This window comes from Pteropus medius, unplaced genomic scaffold (genome assembly GCF_902729225.1).
Source record: "Pteropus medius unplaced genomic scaffold, Ma_sr-lr_union100, whole genome shotgun sequence".
NCBI classification, from domain to species: domain Eukaryota; kingdom Metazoa; phylum Chordata; class Mammalia; order Chiroptera; family Pteropodidae; genus Pteropus; species Pteropus medius.
The window spans coordinates 33630020-33651077 of record NW_024354500.1 but is presented as its reverse complement, the minus strand read 5'-3'; positions in this window follow the sequence as shown (position 1 = coordinate 33651077).

Genomic DNA, 21058 nt, shown 5'->3' with positions numbered 1-21058 from the left:
TGACCTTGATTATTAACTCTTTCAAACCTCAGCATGTTAAACAGCATATTAAAATAAGGTACCCAGAGAGTACAAGCTCTTCACTAGGGCATGTACCCTATTCTCTACTTGAAAGAGAAGCCACACAATGATTCTTGTTACAGTCTCCAAGTTTGCAAGCAGCGAGTGAGATTGAGGATATCCACGCAGTAGACTAAATGATCTGTAAGAACAGATGATCACCCCTTACACACACACACACACTCCCTATACCCAGAGCTCCAGAGAGAGCCATTATGAACTTTTGGGGTAAGCAAAAAGAGAATGCAGAATGAAGTGTTGGTAATGGATTTGGCAGGTAGAATTAAGAAAATTTCAGACAGATCCAAGATTAACCTATGTGCTTGGAGGTACTTGTTCAGTGCTCTGAGCTTATTAGAATATTAAATGTTTTCCATACTTTTACTTTTACAATATTCTTCAGAGATCATTTCCTTTATTACTACTTTACATATGAAGAAACTCAAACTCAGAGTGGACTTGCCTTAGGTCAGCAAGTAATGGCATACGTAGAATTAAACAATATCTAATTTTGTTTTCTTAAAAAAATTACCATGTATATTTAAAATTGAAATCAAGTATGTAATTGAAATTCATAATTATTATTATTTATTTTCTGAAGGTAGAATAATTGGAATGCTACTAGAAACCCCATTTTCTACTGCCTTTTGTCTATAGTAATAAATACTTCACAAGCATTACTTTAAACATGTTTACATACTCTCACAAAAACCTTAAGAAGAGCTATGTTTTGTGATTTTAAGGATGAGTTAACTGAGGCATCAAGTACTTAGAAATAACATCTATCTAAGTGACAGGTAAGGTATCCAAATCCAAATCTACATGATTCCAGAGACTAAGATTTTAACCATTCCACTCTGTAAAGAAGGAGCTCCAGCCAGGAATCTGCACCTGGACCTTGGATATTCTGAAAAAAAAAAAAAAAAAAACCACCAGGAGGGCCAGCAGAGTGAGACATGCTATTTATTACTCACAATACAGCGAGACTTCAGCACTTGGTCAGTTGGAGCTGCAGGAAAAGGCAGCTGGCCAAGAATAGGCATTGTTTTTAAGTGAGCAGAGGGGAAAGGGATTGCCTCATTCTGGGGAACAAGGGTCTTCCCCTGAGGATGAGAGTTGGATGTGCTGCTTAGCTAGTGTTGGGGGGACCGGACTGCCCCGTCCGCCAGTGGAGCGGGGAGATAATGTCTATGGGAACTGCCAAAGGGGCAGATGGTGCCCATGGGGGCAAGCACAGACTGGAAACTCTTTGTTCATTGTCCTTTTTGGGGCTGCTGACATAGCAGTCCTCTTTGCCTCCCACGTCTGTGAAGGGGCTATATTTAAATTAACCCTACACACTCTTAGACTTCTGATATAGGAAATTATTTATTGGTATCCTTAGAGATCAGGATCCAGCAAAAATAATTTACTTTATGAACACCAATAAATATATCTTGTGCCAAGAGTTGCCCTGTAGTAAGTATTCTTAAAACATAATTGTGATATGCTAACATGCTAAAAGGTCCACTGTCTTCTTTCTCCCGAAGAATTAACATGAAGATTATTTTCATCATTTATAAGGTCTTTCATAGCTTTTCAGGTACCTGCAAACCATACCCCTTCAGAAGGAATTTACCCACTCACAGACCTCGTCTCTTGCTATAACTGATTACATAAGATATATGTATCTGAAGCTAATCCATAGGCTTCCCAGGGTTCTCTAGCTTAAGTCTTCACAAGCTGGACCACTAAAATAAAATAAACAAAAAATATTAAACTGAGGAACACAGCTAAGATGCAAAATAAAAGTGGGGACAGAGAAAGAATACCTTATGAAGTGGTGACGTGGCATGTGGCTAAGGTCAGGGCCCTAGAGACGAACTCTAGGGTAAAACTCTTAACAGGGAACACATGAATAAACACTGTAGGTATGAAATATTGCACATTTTATGTTCTCCATTGCATGCTTTTAAAGCATGCAATATTTTTCCAATATTTGTTAAGAAAATGAGTTTTAGTGGATAAACACATGCAGAGCAATGAAATTGGACCCCTATCTTACACTACTTACAAAAATTAACTTGAAATGGATAAAAGACTTTAACATAGCACTTTGTACTATAAACCTCCAAGAAAAAAATGTAGGGAAGAAGATCCTTGACATTGATCATAACAATGATCATAACATTGATCATAACATTTTTTTTGGATATGACACCAAAAGCACAAACAATAGAAACAAAAATTGATAAATGGAACTACATGAAACTTAAAAGCTTTTGTACACCAAAAGAAATAATTAACAAAATAAAAGGCAACCTATAGAATGAGAGAAAATGTTTGCCAATCGAATATCAGATAAGGGATTAATATCCAAGATATAAAACACAACATTTTAAAAAATATTCAATCAAAATATGGACAGAACTAAATAAATATTTTTCCAAAGAAGACATCCAAATAGCCAATAGGTGCTCAACATTAGTAATCATCAGGGAAATGACATCAAAAACACAATGAGATATCATCTCACACCTGTTAGCATGTCTGTTATCAAAATAAGAGTCAAAAAGTACTGGCACTTGTGGAGAAAAGAGAAAGCTCATGCACTATTTGTTGGAATGTAAACTGGAGCAGCCAACATGAAAAATAGTATGAAGGTTCCTCAAAAAATTAAAAATAGATCTACCATATGATCCGGCAATTCTACTTCTGGGTATATACCCAAAGGAAATGAAGCCAGGATTTCAAAAAAATATATGTACCCCAAAGTTTATTACACTATTATTCCCAATGGCCATGAGGTGGAAACAACCTAAGTCCCCATCAACAGAAGAATGGTTAAAGAAAATATGGTTTTGCCTTGAGAAAGGAGCACATTCTGCTATTTGCAACAACATGGATGGATCTTGATAAGGTGGGATAAGTCAGCAGAAAAAAAAATGTACTATATGGTATCATTTATATGTGGAATTTAAAAAAGCCATACTTGCAATAACAAAGGGTAAATGGTGGTTACTAGGGCATAGACAGTGGGGAGATAGGACAGATGTTTAAGGGTGCAAACTTACAAGAAGTAGTAAATAAACCTTACAGTTCTAATGTACAATATAGTGAATATAGACAATAATATTATATTATAATTATCAGACTTGCTAAAAATCTTAATCATAACAACAACTAAAAAGAAAGGATAATTATGTAATGTAAAAAAGGTGCTAATTACCACTACAATGGCAATCTATTATAATATACAAATGTATCAAATTAACATGTTGTACTTCCTAGTTATACACAATGTTATGTGTCAAATATATTTCAATTAAAAAAAGAAATAAAATGAGTTTTAAAGACCATATCAAAGCTGTTCACCATAGTGTTAGTGTGTTTTCCAGTTAGCATCCTTTAAGAATCTCTTTAAGAATCTCAAATTTTTTTTTTTAATGTTATGGTAATAAATATATAGAGTTAATAATAGTCGCATTTAAGTGATGCAAAATTTTTTAAAGTAAGAAAAAAGGAGTTTACATTTCCAATGTCCTATAATAAATGAGCAACTTTAAAGACTGTAATAGACTTTAAATTATATGTGTAAATGTACTCGCTTTGTCAGTCTCTGATTCTTTACATGGATTCAAGGTCAAAACCTTTATACTGTTTTCCTTCCCAAAGTGGTAGAAAGGAAAATCTAAGGACTCTGGAGTCAGTCCTGGATCAAATCATTTCCTGATACATATTAGGTATATGATTGCAGATGAGAAGCATTCACTCTTGGCAATATTTTACTTCTCTGTAAAAGATAAGCTTTACTAATTTATATTCGGCCTCTTTAGCATTTGTAGGTTAAAGGAGCACCATGAATAGTATAATGTTCTTTTAGTCGCCTCACATTTTATCATATAAAATATCACTCCAATAAATTGAATCTATAGTTTAAAGTCATTTTTATTATATACAGAGTGTGGCTTTAATAGTTTATGAAAAAATAGTTCTGATATATGCTTAAGACATCTGTTGTCATATCTCTTCCTACTACATCCAGTGATTTATACATTCAATGTATAGTGGACATCATTTACACAAACTCAGCATTTTCCTAGAGTGATACAGAAAAAGCTTTCAGAAATCAGTGTTAGAAATTCAGTTTATATACATAATTCTGTTAAAAACTAACAAATTAAATTTTTCTACTCATTATGCTGGTTCAGGTCTCATATAAGGTGGTGTTATTTTGGCTTTCCTAAGATCGTTGATCTGACTTCCAAACATGTATAATTTCATGCCTTTCTCATGAGTACCTCATTTTTATAAAAAGAACATGAGTTAAATGATATTTACACTTTGAAAACTTTAAGCATGTGAGTCCAGTCTCATGTTCCCCATATGCAGTCAGGAGAAGCTGCTTTCACAACACTGGTTAATGCTTCATTATCAAGCAAGATGTGAGTGACAGCAGCATTTTCTTTGACAGTTCAAATGGCACGTTTCTTAGAGAGTGTTTAATTCAGGGCTACAACTGGACAGAGCTATTCAGACTTCTTTAGCACACTTATTATGGGTTTCAATTTTGTTGCTGGTATTTTCCCCCTTTTTAATAGGTGAGGCAACTGACAACTAAATTATCACACTCTCCTCAGTATGCCAGTGGCTCATGACAATAGCCTAAGGGAGAAGGTATAGATAACTGAGAAGTTTTCTCACTGTTGTGATATATTTTTTCATATGGTTAATAAGGCAATTGAAATGACATTCTGTCACAGTGGTATAATACAGTGAGCTTGTGATTTCCCTTGTGCTACCACTAGGAGGAGATGCATTTTATTTAATACTTAAAAAAAAAAAAAGAGGAAGAAGAAGAAAAGGAATATGCTTAAAGATATGACAGTCTGCAAACTTTAATGTCCTTAATATAATTATATATCAGCAACATCTAATGTTAATGGAAGGTGGGTCTGTGCCAGGCTGGGCTTATTCTGGTGATGGAAAGGTTAAACAGAATTAATAAAGAAAACTTAAAAAGTCAAGAAAATAAATCTTTACCAAACAGCATTAGGAGGTAGAAAAACTAAACAGATATGACCTGTTCTTAAACAAAAAAATTTTTTCTTTCGTAAGTGGGATTTTGCAGGCAGGACCATTTTAAGATCTTTCTTTGCCCTAAACTCTCTTACTAGTAGAGGCCCACATCAAATATTAAAATGTATTCACATTCTACATTAGATAAACACTTGTATGTATATATAACGGTATGTATTAGATCGTAGTTGACTAATTGGTATAATATTACATTTTGAGAACAGTTAACTAAACATAAGTTGATTATAATATAACAATGTCCATTTATATTTTGGAGCCAACTTTTTTCCCCCTATGTTCTTTATGCTTTTATTAGCCCTTGAAAAATGTGCAGGTCTTTTTATATCTTCTAGAAAAATTAACATTGTTGAGAGATGTATTTTTCAGGGTAACTCTGTCCAAAAAGCTAGAAGACAAGAATTATCAACTGTGGTAAGAAAAGGGTTTTCACTTGGTCTCATGACAGAGTCTATATATATTCAAATACCATTAATGGATCTACTAGAACATCGATTTCACAAAATATTTTAAAGCATACAAAAGTTTAACAAATAGTATCTGAGCAGGAGAAGAATACCCAGAAAACATGCATAGGAGCAAGTTATAAAAATATTAATAAAGTTTGGATGTATATTTAACTTTCATATAATAAATATTACTAGATTGATTTCAGTTTCTTCTTAAAGTCTGAATGAATCAGGATATTCCATTCAGTTCTTTTTCTCATCTTGCTATAGGCTGATTAGATATAAAGGAACTCTTAGTCATTGCTTTTTAATACATTGATATTGCTCACCTGTTCTTCTCAAACTCTGTTCCTAACCTCCATTCACCCACCCTATCCTGGTCCTTACCTGCACTATGCCAATACCTAGTACATTGGCAGAACAGTTATTATGAACTGACATTTGATTATACCCATCACTTCCCATCTCAAACACTCTATTGTTATTCTTTTCACCAGTTTGTGAGGTTCAGAGTAGTGCATTTAATCTATCTCCGCTATACTTAAGCATGAAGCAAGCCTGGTAGTAAAGTATTAAAATTGTAGATCTAAACCTAAAGGAAGGAGACGTGGAAGGAGAATAGAAACTCTCAAGATCAAAACGTAGAGAGAAGTTTTCTCTGGACAAGAGTACTTAATGAGGGGCTTACTTTCCCACTTTTCAAGAGCATATGTACAAAGGGGTAATCTCTGAGGCTTGTCTACTTTCCATTTTCTTGAGAAACTGAACTGAATGTCACAAAACTGTGTAATGGTCCTAAGATCCTGCAGATCTGATTTCTAGAAATTGCCAATTCATTTTCTCCTTCTGAGAAGGAGGCCTCAAGGAAGTTATTTTCATTCTTAAGGATTTTTTTGGAACAAAAGAATTAGCTTGCTGTTAAAAACAAAACCATTAAATGTTCCACTCTTCTCTATGTAGTACATAGCCTAAGGACAGACTCTTGCCCTCAAGTATCTTACAATCTCACTCAAAACAGTGGATGTACATTAGCATTTTATTAGTGCAATGATTCTGCCATGATGTTGGAATTGCTTTACTTAAATGGGCACAAAAACAAGCTACATTTTATTCTAATGAAGATTCACTGGCAATATGGATTGGTATTTGCCAGTGGGAAGTGGCTATTAACCTTGGCTTACGTGAATAAGCCCACATATAGTGGCCGCGTCTCTGCACTGAGTACATTTTCTAAGGTATAACATGGGGGTGGGGCGGAGAGAGTAAGTGAGGAGAGACCATCTCCATGCTCTATTTTTTATAGTTTGTATTTTTGAAACTAGAGGAGAGTGGGGAGATGGTCCTACTCTCAGGCATCAGTGGAGGATCAAACTTGTCTGATTAGTAACAACACTTCCTAAATCTCTGCCTTGCAATATCAGGGAAAAAAAAAAAAAAAAGGTCCTGTTCTTTTAATTTTCAACATTAAGAGTCCATTAATATTATCTGGTCAAGAATATATGCTTTTTTTCTCTTTTTTTTTTTCACCTAGATGTATGATTTAAATGAACTAACCCCCATGTTGGATTTGATAATAATAATAATACCAGTACTCATAATAATGTCTACAATTGATAAATTGATAAGGCTGTTAAAAATGTATTTTCGCTTTCTAAATGAGAGTCCATTTGATTCTCACAACTCTAAAGTAAGTATTAATACTGCCCAAGATTTTACAATGTATGCCAGTGGGTCCAGGATTCCAGTTTAGCTTTGTCAGACTCAACATTTCTGTTCTCTTCACTTTACTATAAGCTTAATGTCAGTTCTAATATCACTAGAATAGATAGTCTCTCTTATATACAAACAAAGCTACACATACATGTATATAAGAATCTACAAATAAAAATGCTAATAAATCACATAAAGACCTCACTCCTACAGTTTTTCAAAGGTTTTTCTTATTACACAAAAACATTTGACAATCAAGATTACCAATACTGCAAAGATATAGCAAACCAGAATTAATAGAAGATTCACTTTTCAGAGACCTCAATTTATCCCAGATTTAGAAACAATGAAAGCACTGGAGCACAGCTCATCCATTTTGGAATATTGAATTGCTAGCCAAACCTTCCAATCCCCTTGACATTACCTTTGGTTTCAACGTTGGAGTTCTTTTTGTTTGTTGTTTCTCTGCTTGTCTTTCTTATTTTTATTTGCTTTGATGTCTCTAATCCTACTGATCCACACAGGTGACCAAACTTTCATCCGTAATCTGTAGCATTCAAATTAAAGGAATGGTTTATAGATTCTAGGATTTTCTGAGCACCTCAAATAAATCCTTCCTAGGCCCCTCAAGAACAGATAAAAACCAGGAGCAGAGGATGAAGTTAAATTGATCCCAATCAATGTACCACAAAGAATCAAATTGCATTCACTGGCAGTCAACAAGCAAATAAAGATCTTTTCCTTCCTATTTTTAAAATAAATCTTGTTTTTATTATGTTTTATTTTTTTCCTAGTGCTACTTGATCTAAGGTTGGTTTTTCCTAGGAGGTAGAGAAAGATTCATGGGAGTAATTTGTTCTTCATTAAGCGATAAACAGCTTTTAGATTTCCACAGAATTCAGTTTCTTGTTCCTCTCTTCAGCTCAACACTTCTAAAATGCTTATGCTCTGTGTTACATTAAGAACAAATATAATCTCTTCTTCTCGGCAAAATTCTATATCTCTTTAGAGAAAACAGATAGAATGGAAATAAGTGCACTTTTTCTCAGTCACATTAAACAGAAAGGTTAAGCTCCTACTGACAGGAAAGATGTATTTGCAAGTGATTAGTTATATTTCTATCATAGTGCTTGTCTGTGTTCTTCCTTTGATGTTTAAACAAAGCTCTTGAACATGCTGGGTTGTATGCTCTGATGTTGATTTATAGGTAGAACTGAATTCCAAACACTAAGCCAGTAGGTAGGCTTTAATAACAGGCACAGACTTCCCCCCTGCTGGTTAGTGTGTGACTAAGCGATATTGTTCTAGGGCCCCAATCTGTCAAGATAGGTTTACAATAGGGAGATCCTTCAGGCACAAAGACCAGAACTATTCACAGAAGGTCACATTTTGTCCTATGGATTGCTGGGTTTTAAACCCTTCGAAAAATACACTGTGTTTAAAAAAAAAAAAATACAAGCCGTTTTTTTGTTGTTGTTCAGTAATTATACTGGCACACCTTCATTTAGAAGTAAACTGGACCTAGGAGAGAGAAGTTGAAGGCAATCAGGCAGTAAGATGGCAGATGAGATTCAGGCCAGGCAGTGCTAGTCCTAAAGCAAACACATCAGAAGAAATGGTAGAGCATCTTCCACAGACTTATTCATGCCTCACTGGCTGATATCTTTCAGTGTACTGGAGGCTGGGGATTCAGGCAGCTGCATGAGCAGCTCAACGAAGTTATCTGCTCCAGCAATAAAGGGAGAAAAATTTAATGTAATACAGATATTTGGTTAAATTAGCACAGGTACCGCAACCTGCCCAAGCTCAGGGAGGTGCAAATTACTGTAGTCATAAAATGGGATAATGTGTCACACTTTAGTCTACCGACTTCATGATCGCAACACACATGAAATGTACAGGATGACACCATCATCTGAAGAGAGAAAGAGCAGCTCACTGTTCAGTATTGCCAGAAATGCTCCATTTTCACCTGGATATGTTACCATGCATTTTCCAAATAATGGATTGCACTTTCTACTTTACATCCAGTCTGAGACTCTCTAGGTGCAAACCCAGAAATGAAATGAATGTAAACACTTTAAGGCTAGGGAGTACATCTTAAAACAAATAAGCAAACAATCTAACACTAACATGTATTGTTTTTGTGAAAAAAATAAATACATATGTTGAATAAAATATGTAAAAAATGTAAAAGCTATATATACAAAAAAAATGTTACAAGATCAATGATACCACCAGCTAAAATTAACCACTTTCATATTTCACATATGCATACATACATATATGTATAAATATAGAGATAAAGAATGAAATTAAGCCAAATAAATTTGAAGATATAATTGGCTTTATTAAGTGATTCATGAATCAATCGGGCAGCATCCCGTTTAGCAAATCGAAGGACACACCTAAGGGTTGTAAAGTGGAAGGTTTATAGAAAGAAGAGTGGGGCAAGGGAATTATTAACAAAAGAAAAGAAGAAACTATCTTAAAATCAAGACATCCCTGTTTTGGGGAGAATAGAATGCTAGGGTTTTTATCATGCAGATTTCCTCTTATTTCTATGGAAGTTGGAGAGGGCACTTGTGACAGATTATCAGTGTCAGGCTAGAAAATTTCAGACTAGTTGATTAAAATAATAGTTCTAGGATAGGTTTGAAACAGCAATTAGGTCAGGTGTTAAATATAGGGGCGGTTTCATTGGCTTAAGCATAAGTAATGCCACTTTGGGCCTGTGTTTTCTCTTTAATAATATCTACAAACACAAGTTATATTTCTGTTTTGTAATTTTATTTTCCCACTTATCTTTTATTGTGAATATAGTCCATGTAAAAAAAATTACAACTTCGTTTTAGTTGTGATTCTCAATAATTGCAATTTTAGATTCTCCAAAGTTTATTGTAAACAAGAGTAAAAGATCTTAAAAATAGATTTAAATATCCGCTTTCTGAAATTAGTGTATGCATAAATATGGGCATCCCTTAGTATATACTCATTTTTTTCAGTGCCCAATTTTTTCTTTAAACATAATTAATGTATTTTTGTCCTCGATGATGTTTCATTAACAATTGGGAATTATCAATTTGGACTTAAAAAGAAAATTTCTTTGTCCCTAATTTTCTCTAAAGAGTTCCTCCTGAATTGTTTACTAAGTCAAAATTTTCTCCTAGATGAACCTTAAGAATGGGTAGAACTTATATATACCCTTGTCTTCACTCAAAGAGGTAAAGAAATATTATTTAAAAATCTAAGGACCTCAAGACACCCTAAGAAAGTCTTCCTAAAAATTGCCATTTGATACTCAGATATTATTAATCAAAACATCTTTTCAGAATTTTTAGTTCAATGCATATCTAAACTTAGTTCTTAATTCCATAATTATAAAATAAGAGCATTTGTTGATTATGCCTACTGTTTCATGTGTTACTATTTATGACCATTTAGCCAAAATTGCATTTGTCACCCACCCACGTGTGCTTTGATTCTTTATTACCTAATACTACTTTCTTCTTAGTCATCTTTTTAAAATTTGTATCCTGTAATCCAGGGGTCAACAAAATATTGTTCACAGGCCAAATACAACCTATATGGGCCTTAAGCTAAAAATGAAATGTTTTTTACATTTTTAAAGTGTTATAAAATGACTTGACCATATGCAGTCTACAAACTCGAAAATAGTTACTCTCTGGTCCATTACAGAAGAGCCCTGATCCCTGCTCTAATCCCACCAACAATCTAGGCAAATATTGGATTTACCAAAGAGATTCTTAGAAACATCAGTTGACTGGTATTAATCGTGATGGTGACAATGGTGTTGTAGGGAGAGTGAGATGAATGTGGCATTTTGTAGTCAAATTTAGGAAACACTGAATTAAACAAAGTTAATCTATTTTGTTATCGAAGTATGTTTTTGTATTTTAATATACTAATGTGCATTTTGAATCTCTACAAGTGAGAGGACTATGTAATCAAATGCATTGTTCTAACTTTACTAATACAGACATTTTGTTTTATAGGGATAGTGCTCTATGAAGATTTGCTTAGTCATGTTCCTTGAAAATAAGGAAGAAATTATATTAAAAGTAAAGAGAGTATGAAAAATTTATCCTTAGCACACTAATATAATCGCATTATATTCTTCTTTTTTTTCTAGATTAATTAGTTTAACATATTTTCAAAGGAATGTTATATCTATATGTGAAAAACAAAATGTCCAATTTAGAACTTATTCAGATTTTCCAGGGTCATTTTTCTTTTAACCTCAACTTTGTAATATTGATGATTAACATTTGAGAGCAGAGTATGGTGAGAGAGCAGAAATATATTTATGTTGAATTATGAAAATAATTGTTTGTTCTTTTCATTATAAGTCAGCTTTTACATACTGTTAAATGTAACATTTAATCTGTGTAGTTCTAACCTCCACTAGCAGCTCTGTAAGAGAAAGGACTATATCTAACAACATAAGAAATTTAACCACAAATAAAAGAAGTTGGCTAATGAGATGTCACCTTTTCCAATTCTCAGCTGTCTGCTATGTGGCTGCATCTTACATGAATATTTTCTATTTACCAGCTTTGTTTACAAGTTATTGACCTTTAAGTCCTATGCCTATTTGTTAGACTCTTGAGTTGAGGGCTACTCTAATCACCACATGTTACATTTCTCTGTTGGGACATATTGTTGTGTGCATGTTCATATTTTGTTCTGTCCTTCACACACACAACATCAGAACAGTTTATGTGAACTGTAAAAACTTATAAAGTATATGCATAAACAACATGAAAAAAGTTGTTCAATAACTTTTCTTACAAATTTTTAAAAACGAGTCCGTGCTCCTTAACTCTGGAATTGTTAGTATTTAATATTTCTTAAGTCAAAGAGTTGGACCAGAAGATCTTAGAATCTATTCTGAAACTATGATTATAGGATGAACTTGGCACTTGTATATAATCAAATACTTTACATTTAACCTAGTCTTCCATATATATCTCTACTTTTGCAAACTTTCACATGCTCATTTAAAAACTCATTTTAAAAAATCTTTTTAAAAAAGTCATTTCCTATTTTATAGGCTAAGGAGGTGGTATGTATGTATGTATGTATGTATGTATGTATGTATTTCTTTATTTTCCCTAATAGCAATTGGCCTCTGAAGCGGAGGGTGGTCTTGTAGGACTGAGACCTATACTTGTGGAATTCCATGTAGTCTCTGGGTAGATAGTATCAGGAATGAGTTGAACTATAAGACACCCAACTAGTGTCCTGAGCATTGCTGGAGGTATGAGAGGAAACTCCCCCACACCTTATAGTGATATTGGCTATGTGGAATCCAAACAACTCTTCAAAAACTGTAATATATAAAATTATGTAAATCTCGAAGATTTAATGATCTTTTAAAATAATAATATTGTGTTTTTGAGTTTCCATCAAAGACCTAGATAAATGATCTCTGGATCTAATATTTTCAGTTTTTAAAAGTATTCATAACTAAAATGAGACTTTGTCACTAGTAGTAATTCGGATATCTCAGGATACCTTCAGCTACAAGAGGCTATAATTATATTCTCATTGAAGAACTTTTCTACTAGACTCATATACTCAATCACCACAAATTCACCATCCTAGCTCCTTCCTTACCATTTGTGTGAACTTTATTAACTAATTTGCCTCTTGAAATCTGTTTCCACATCTATAAAATAGGAGAAACAATATTTCTTATTTCAGAGGTCACTTAGAAGTATTAAATGTGAAAGTTCATGCAAGGATTTAGAAAGCTATGCCTGGCATATCCTTATCATTTAATATGTGCTTTTTCTTGCTGTTATTATCACTAGTTTCCTCTTACAAATTGTTCCATCCTTTATGGTCCTTATTCTGGTAAATATCTGCATTACATATGATATACCCAATCACTGGATCTGAAAACTTAGTATTCACTTCTCTTTTTTCCCTTTATCTTCTAAATCCAATCTGGTTCATCCTACAGCCTACATATAGTCAGACTATATATAGTCACACTTGTTATTATTATTTTTTTTAATTAAGGGACAGGTTCTAAGAAAGCATGATGGTGTCTCAGAGAGACGGTGAAATCTGGAGTCAGGCTGAGTTCAAGGCCTTGGTCCCCCGCTGCTCCCTCCACTCTTTATTTCTGTTGCTCCTTTAGATTCTCATGATTTTCTCTTGAATTTCTCAATGGTCCTCATATTATTTTTCTAATCTTCTGTCTCAGCTCCCTCCAGGACAACTTGTTGCTTTGTGATATGTTTAAAACTCTTAGCTAATCCCCAGCTCCAAACTTTCACGGCTCCTTGTTGGCCACAAAGTAAAAACACAAACTCCAGACCATCAAACAAGGCTTTTTATGATCTAATTCTGGCTACAAGTCCTCTTTGCCATCATGTACTGGCAATGCTACATTTTTATAATTTCTACAACATAGTATACTGTTTATTCATTAAACATTGTAGTTATTCCTTTTGTTAAAGAATAACCTCACCTTCTTTTGGCCATTCTTCATATTTCATGTCCCAGATTAATTTTCTCCTTCTTTACCAAGCCATCAATGATATCTTCAATTTTATTCTCTCTCATAAATATAATTAATCTCCCCTTCTGCAAATACTGAACTTCATAAATACATTTATTATAGTGGTTAGCACATTATTTTAAAATGATATATTTTATGTCTGTTTTTTCTTGAAGTCTTTGATAAAAGTTAGATCCAAAAGTCTAGTTTCATATCTGATACATTGAAAGGAAACATAGCGCCATGTAGATGAAGTGTAAAAGAAAATGTGTTTGCTTAAAAAAAGTTTTGTTCTTAATAGTTCCATTTTTATGTACAAAAGATTTTCTTTCTTTAATTTCTTTTAATAAAAATGTATTCTGGTATTAGACTTCCTAAAAAGTCATTTTTCTATGATATTTATTTGAAATTTTACCTAGTTTTACTGAGATTTGGGTTAATTTTATCCTTTTTCTTTCTAAACCCAAATCAGATCCATTAATTCCCCCATGCTGCTTAATGGTATCTATACAAATGAAAGAAAAATGTGGACTAGACAACATCCACTAGTTTTATTTTTATAGGTGTATCAGCCAGAGTTCCACAAGACAAACAGTACCTGTAATAGGTATTTATAGAGAGATTTTTTGGCAAGGAATTGGCTTATGAAATTGTGGGACAAGTTAGACAAATTCAAAATTCACAGGGCATGCTGTCAGGAAAGGTAAACTGGAAACTCTTGGATGTGAGCTGATGCTGCAGACTGCAGGTAGTATTTCTTTTTTCCTAGGAAAATCTCAGTTGTTGTTTTTTTTTCTTTCATTTTATTTTCAATTGATTTTTAATTATAGATGATATACAATATATTAGTTGCAAATGTATATATAATGGTTCAACATTTGTATACCTTACAAAGTGGTCCTAATAAGTCTACTAACCATCTGTAGCCATACATGTTATCACAATATTATTGACTATATTCTTTGCATGGTATATTATATCTCCACGACTTATTTTATAACTGGAAGTTTGTGCTTCTTAGTCTCTTTTCCTTTTCTTCCCATTCCTCTACCCTCTGGCAACCATCAGTTTGTTCTCTGTATTTATGAGATTGTTTCTGTTTCATTTTGTTCATTTGTTTTATTATTTTAGATTCTACATATAAATGAAATCATATAGTATTGGTCTTTCTCTGTCCATTTTATTTCACTTAACATAATACTCATGTTGTCACAAAGGGCAAGATTTTATTTTTTTATGGCTGAGTAATATTCCATTGTATGTATGCAGATACATGGTAGATAGATGATGATAGATAGATGATAGATAGATAGATAGATAGATAGATAGATAGATAGATAGATAGACAGACAGACATGCACCTATATCTCACATCTTTATTCATTTATCTATCCATGGACACCTTGGTTGCTTCCATATCTTAGCTATTATTAACAATGCTGCAATGAACATCGGGTACATATATCTTTTTGAATTATCGTTGTTGTTGTTTTTTATCAGATAAATACCCAGAAATGGAATTGCTAGGTCACGTGGTAGTTAGATTTTTAATTTTTTGAAAAATCTCCATACTGTTATCCATAGTTGCTCTACCAATTCAGTCCCATAAAGAGTATATTAGTGTTCCTTTTCTTTACATCCTTGCCAAAACTTTTTATCTATTGTCTTTTTGATAATAGCCACTCTGATGAGTGTGAGGTAATATCTCATTTTGGTTTTGATTTGTATTTCCTGATAATTCATAACATGGAGCCTTTTTCATGTGTCTGTTGGCCATCTGTATGTCTTCTTTGAAGAAATGTCTATTCAGGTCCTCTTCCTATTTTTAAATTGGATTGTTTGTTTTTTGATGTTCAGTTGTATGATTTCTTTATATATTTTGTATATTAACCTCTTTTCAGCTATATCATTTGCAAATATCTTCTTGCATTCAGTGGGTTGCCTTTCTGTTCTTAAACCCTTTCAGCTGATTGAATTAGGCCCACTCAGATTATCAAGGATAATCTTCCTTAAATAAAGTTAATTGATTATAAATATCGATCACATTTACAAACACTTTTACTGTAACACTTAGATTAGTGTTTGACTGAATAACTAGATACTATAACCTACTCAACTTTACACATTAAAATGCCAGAACTTTATCACATGACTTAAAAAACTGCAAGTTTAACTCATTAAATATCAATAATATTTATCGTTTAAAATCCAATACTGTTTATTTATGTTCATTTTATAATTCCAGAGTTGGTAACTGAATTTATATTTTCATCATATATACATTCTTTCTTTATTTTTAATGTTCTCAGAAACACACTTATTAGTTTTGTTTTTCATCAGATACTCTATGTAAATTAATGTCTTTCACCATTAATGTCACAAAGTTAAGGTTAGTAGAGAGGAAGAAGAAGGACAAGCAACTAATTTTATATTTTTTAATGAAAGATATTACAGATTAAATGATGACTGCCTGTATGTTCTCAATAACTCAGAGCAGTAAAATTTGGAATGAGAAAGAGACTGCCTGCCCAAAATAATAAAATATACTTGGGGACATTACAGATGCTACTTTCTCCATATAGAGAGAAACTATAGGTATAGATATAGGTATGTAGAGAGATAGGTAGATATATAGTGATATATATAGATATATATAGTGATATATATATAGATATATTGAATATATAAAGTAGATATAAAAATCTATAAATTAGCTTATATACTTATGTCATTTATACCAGATAATTCAGTCTAATATTAGTGACATGTATGCCATAAACTTTTTTTTTAAGTATAGAGAAAATTTTTGTTTTAAGTTTTTTTGGTAATTTTATTTATGTTTCTAATTATCATAAGTACAATCATGAAGATGGCTTCACACCAGTGATACTATTATCAAAAACTCTTCAACTTAATAAAATGACATTGACTTTTTAATTTTTTATAAATTTGTGTGTCGTTTTTACAAAGCTCACTTAAATTCATAATAAAGTATGTCTACCAGTCTATTATTATACCAATAGCTTCTCATTTACTTCTAAATCCAAAATCAATCTTATTTGTGTTAATTTTTAAGTCCCAAAGTTTGAACTCGTATTTTCTGACTTTACTCTGACTGCTAGGGTGGTATTTTCCCCTGTCAGTTCTGAAATATGAAATGAGAAATCTGCTTTTATTAATATAGTTAGAGGAATGAACTTCAGACTTCTAAAGCACAGCAAAGAAATTGAGTCAGGCAGGAAAAAAAAATAATGAGAAAGTTAGGATGCCTTAGTGAGCAGGCAGAGTCATTTTATGTAGAGGTTTCCCTCAAGCAACTAAATCGAGCCCAAACAAGCCTATTTCTCTGAAACTTGCTTTACCCGCCATTCCGCCGCAAAATACATTGTAATAATATCATAAAACAGCTTGAGACGAAGAAAGATTCTGATTGACTGTTCAACATTCCAAAAGGGTAGATTAATATCTGTGAATCTCACAGCTGAAGCATTTTAATGCAAACTTGCAGTTTGTGGGAATTGAATCTGTCCGCCAAAATCATTTATTTATATATAGAAAATGGGGGGGAAATAGGCATTTCATAATAGCAATGAGTCCAAGGGATGCTGTTATCATGAGCTAATCACATCCCATGGGCATGATAGCACTCAGCTGTGTCCCCTGTCTTGTATTGCTCTAGAGGAATGATTATCTCATGATAATAACCCTTATTGTGGCTTAGTGAGTAATAAAAAAAATAACTTTCTTCCCAAGTTCTTGGGTATTTGTTTATCGGCTAACTTTTTTCCCTCTTGAGTTCTGGTCATATGTTACTTCCTGTTTAGGAAACAAAAAGAAATTCTCTGTTCTGATATTATTTTCTGTTGACAAAGTGCAAAAAAAAAAAAAAATGTGTGACTGTATTGATCTGACTGTGAAAGAGCAGCACTGCAGACAAGCTCTAATCTCCTGAGACCAGTGTACGGAAGATCCATACTTGCATTGACATTTCATAGGATGTCTAGACTGGCTAATCTGCTTTGGAGAAACAAATGTATTTTGTAGCATGGAAACAATAAGGCCAATGAATGCTTATAAAATACCATACTTGTTTTTGTGCTGTAATGAACAACTATCCAGCTATGTACATTTAATTGGAGCCCACATACTATGTAACTTAAAACGTTATTGTCCCACTTAGGCTAAAATCTCCTGCCAATGACCCTCACACTGCCGAACTGCCAGGTACGTCAGCAGAGATTGAAGATTATGTCAGTCACAACAGCTGGGGTGCCGGTGCTTTCTGTCAGTATTTGTGGCATAGGATGCAAAGGCATGGGAATGCTGAGGCAAAGTCCAAGGAGAAACAGAAAATCAAAAAGGAATTAGAGCAAAAGACAGTAGTGGAGGAGAGAGATTTTACAAGATGTTTCTTTCTACTTGTTTATTTGTTGCCTATTTGATAATCCCCAAATTCCTTAATCTGCCATATTTGCTAATAAAAATATTTATCTATGCTTTTTTAAAAATTTTAAAAATGTATCATAAACACAATGCCTTCTATGAAAAGCACAGTATTTATAAGGTGCACTCTTTTCATACACTAAGATCAATATGTAGCAATATGTAATATTTAATGTTTAAATAGTTAAAAGTAGATTCAATGGAAAAAAAATAATAACTCTGTTAAGCATAGTGTAAAAATCCAAATGATCCAACTGAGAAAAATGAATTGTAGTATATGTATATAGTAACATAAGACTAAATATGTGAGAATCATATTAGAAAGTGTTGGTTTCATCTATAGAAGTTACGAAACTCCAAAACTCCATAGATCATGTTACACGTGTTCATAAAGGGAAACAGAACTTGTAGTGTACCAGAGGCTAAATGAAAGAATAAGAGACTGTCCCTGATTTCCACTTGACTATCAATAGGGCAAGTGGACTTGAACAAATCATTTTATCTTTCAAATTACAGTTCAGACTAGATAAATTCTCGTGGTTGGACCAACTCCGACTTTCAAAGAATTTATAATTCTATACAGATTTCTTTTCAATTTATCTCACGGTCCACTATAAACAATAATGGAAACCAAAAAATACTATATATATATAGGCAGGAAGCATGAGAAAAAATAATGTGAACACAGAGAGTATCTTTGGTTATATGAGCAAACTGCAAATCTTGCAAGTAGGTCAGTTCAGTTAAATAACGAGTCCTCCTGTGAAAAAATGTAAAATGTCATGTCAAAATTGCTCACTACACTTAACAAAACTCTGAATTGTTAAGTAAAATATAAGTATATCATTGCTCATATTTTACATGGATGGCTGCAAGTATTTTTATGTAATACAAAAAAAATTAGCTGTTTCAATGCAAAATGGCAGGATGCTGATTTGTGTAGTCGTGTTTATTCTCTCCACCTTCCAAACATCTCATAAAATTTATTAGAAGGAAAGAAATATTGAATTGAAAGAAACAAATAATTGTGTTAATTTGGCTGGTCTAAAATGTGTTAGGTCAGTGAATTTACAAGAAATATTAGGTGAAATCTATAACTTTAGGGAATGTTTACATTATGACTAAAAGAAGGAAACCTAGTTTAGTTGGAGTTCTAGCAAATATAGAAAATCTACCTGAATCTCAACTATACCAACACTTTCCCTGTCACTCTATTATGCAAATATTCTTCATGTTGATAATTTTAGGATGAGGTTTGATTCAAAAGCATAACAAATAATTAGGATGAATGACACACAGTCTAACTAGCTTCATCCTAGAATATATCGAAGGAAAATTTGTAAAGGGGTGAGAAGTGGAAAAGGGATAAAATGAGAGGAGATAGATTCATTTAATTTTTTTTTAAGGAATTCTATGGAAATGCTAGTGTTGCAGTACAGTCTTTCAGTCTCTCCAAATCCCTACATAAAACTGACAAGCAATTAGATAGTAGAGGTTAGAATACAAGGCAATATTTAAAACGAAATTAAGAGAGTGAGGAAACCTATTATCAACCACATAATACAGCATCTCTATGTTGTGAAAAAGGAAGTAATGGGGGCAACAATTGATGGATGTGAAAATAAGAGAACCACAAAATAGTCAACAGATATCGACTGGAACTACATAGGGATTTGCCCTCTCCTAGAGGAGGCAAGTACAAAATGTCCTTCCTAAGAAAGACTAGAAAGATCTGGGAGGCCTAGTCTTTGTGAACTCTTGAAACTCACTAACCAGGGCTCTCTTCTAGAACAAAGCGCCACAGTGAGGAGGGACTTCAGGAAGTGGAATCAAAACTGAACAAGAGAGAAAGAAAAAAAGGTCAAGGTCAAAATGGTGGAGGGGAACAGAGTCAAGAAATAAACAACAGAAGATGGAATTCTGTGAGGTTGGAAAGTTTTCCTAAAACATGTCTCATTTAAAAAACCCCCAGTAAAACTAATTTCATATAAAAATGTGCAACAGAAGCTTATCAAGATCAACTTCTATACAAATTTATTTTAAAATAAGAGAAGCAGAACTACATTCCCATAGAAAATAAAGGTATACCAGAAAGGTTTGCTTACAAAACTAAACAAATTCTATTTCAAAACCAGCTAAAAGAGATTAAGAAAATGATAGTGAACATTAAAGAACAACATAAATTGAAATTAGAATTTAAAAAAAAAATAAGATAGAACTAAAGTAAGGATAGGAAACAAAAGGAAATCATTTCAAAAATAAAGAACTCTAAAGAACATGGACTACAAATACAACACATAACGAATTAAGGGAAATAGAGGTAAAAAAATAAATTGAAAGACAAATGAAAAAAGGATAAATGAAAACCGGAATTTAAGATAAAGTGACAATAAAATCAAAACAATGAAAGAAATAGAAAGTATAAAGACAAATTCAAGGTATTTGCTCTGGGAAAATAAAATATTTTAATTCACATATTGAAAGGCTACATTGCATACTTGATAATATTGACCCAGAATAAGAACAAAAACACCTAGAAATATTCCAGCAAAATTATTAACCTTAAAAAAAATTGTTCATCTAGATAAAAAGAATGCAAGAATAACAAAAAAAAACAAAAAACTAAATTATCATCAGACTTTTCAACAATGATGTTTTATCTCAGAAGAAAATAGATTAACATAATAAAATACAGAGAAAATAAAGTGTGGAAAAGGATTTTATACCCAGTGAAACAGATTTTTAAGGAAAATTAGAGCACAATTGCTATCAGTATTGCAAGAACTCA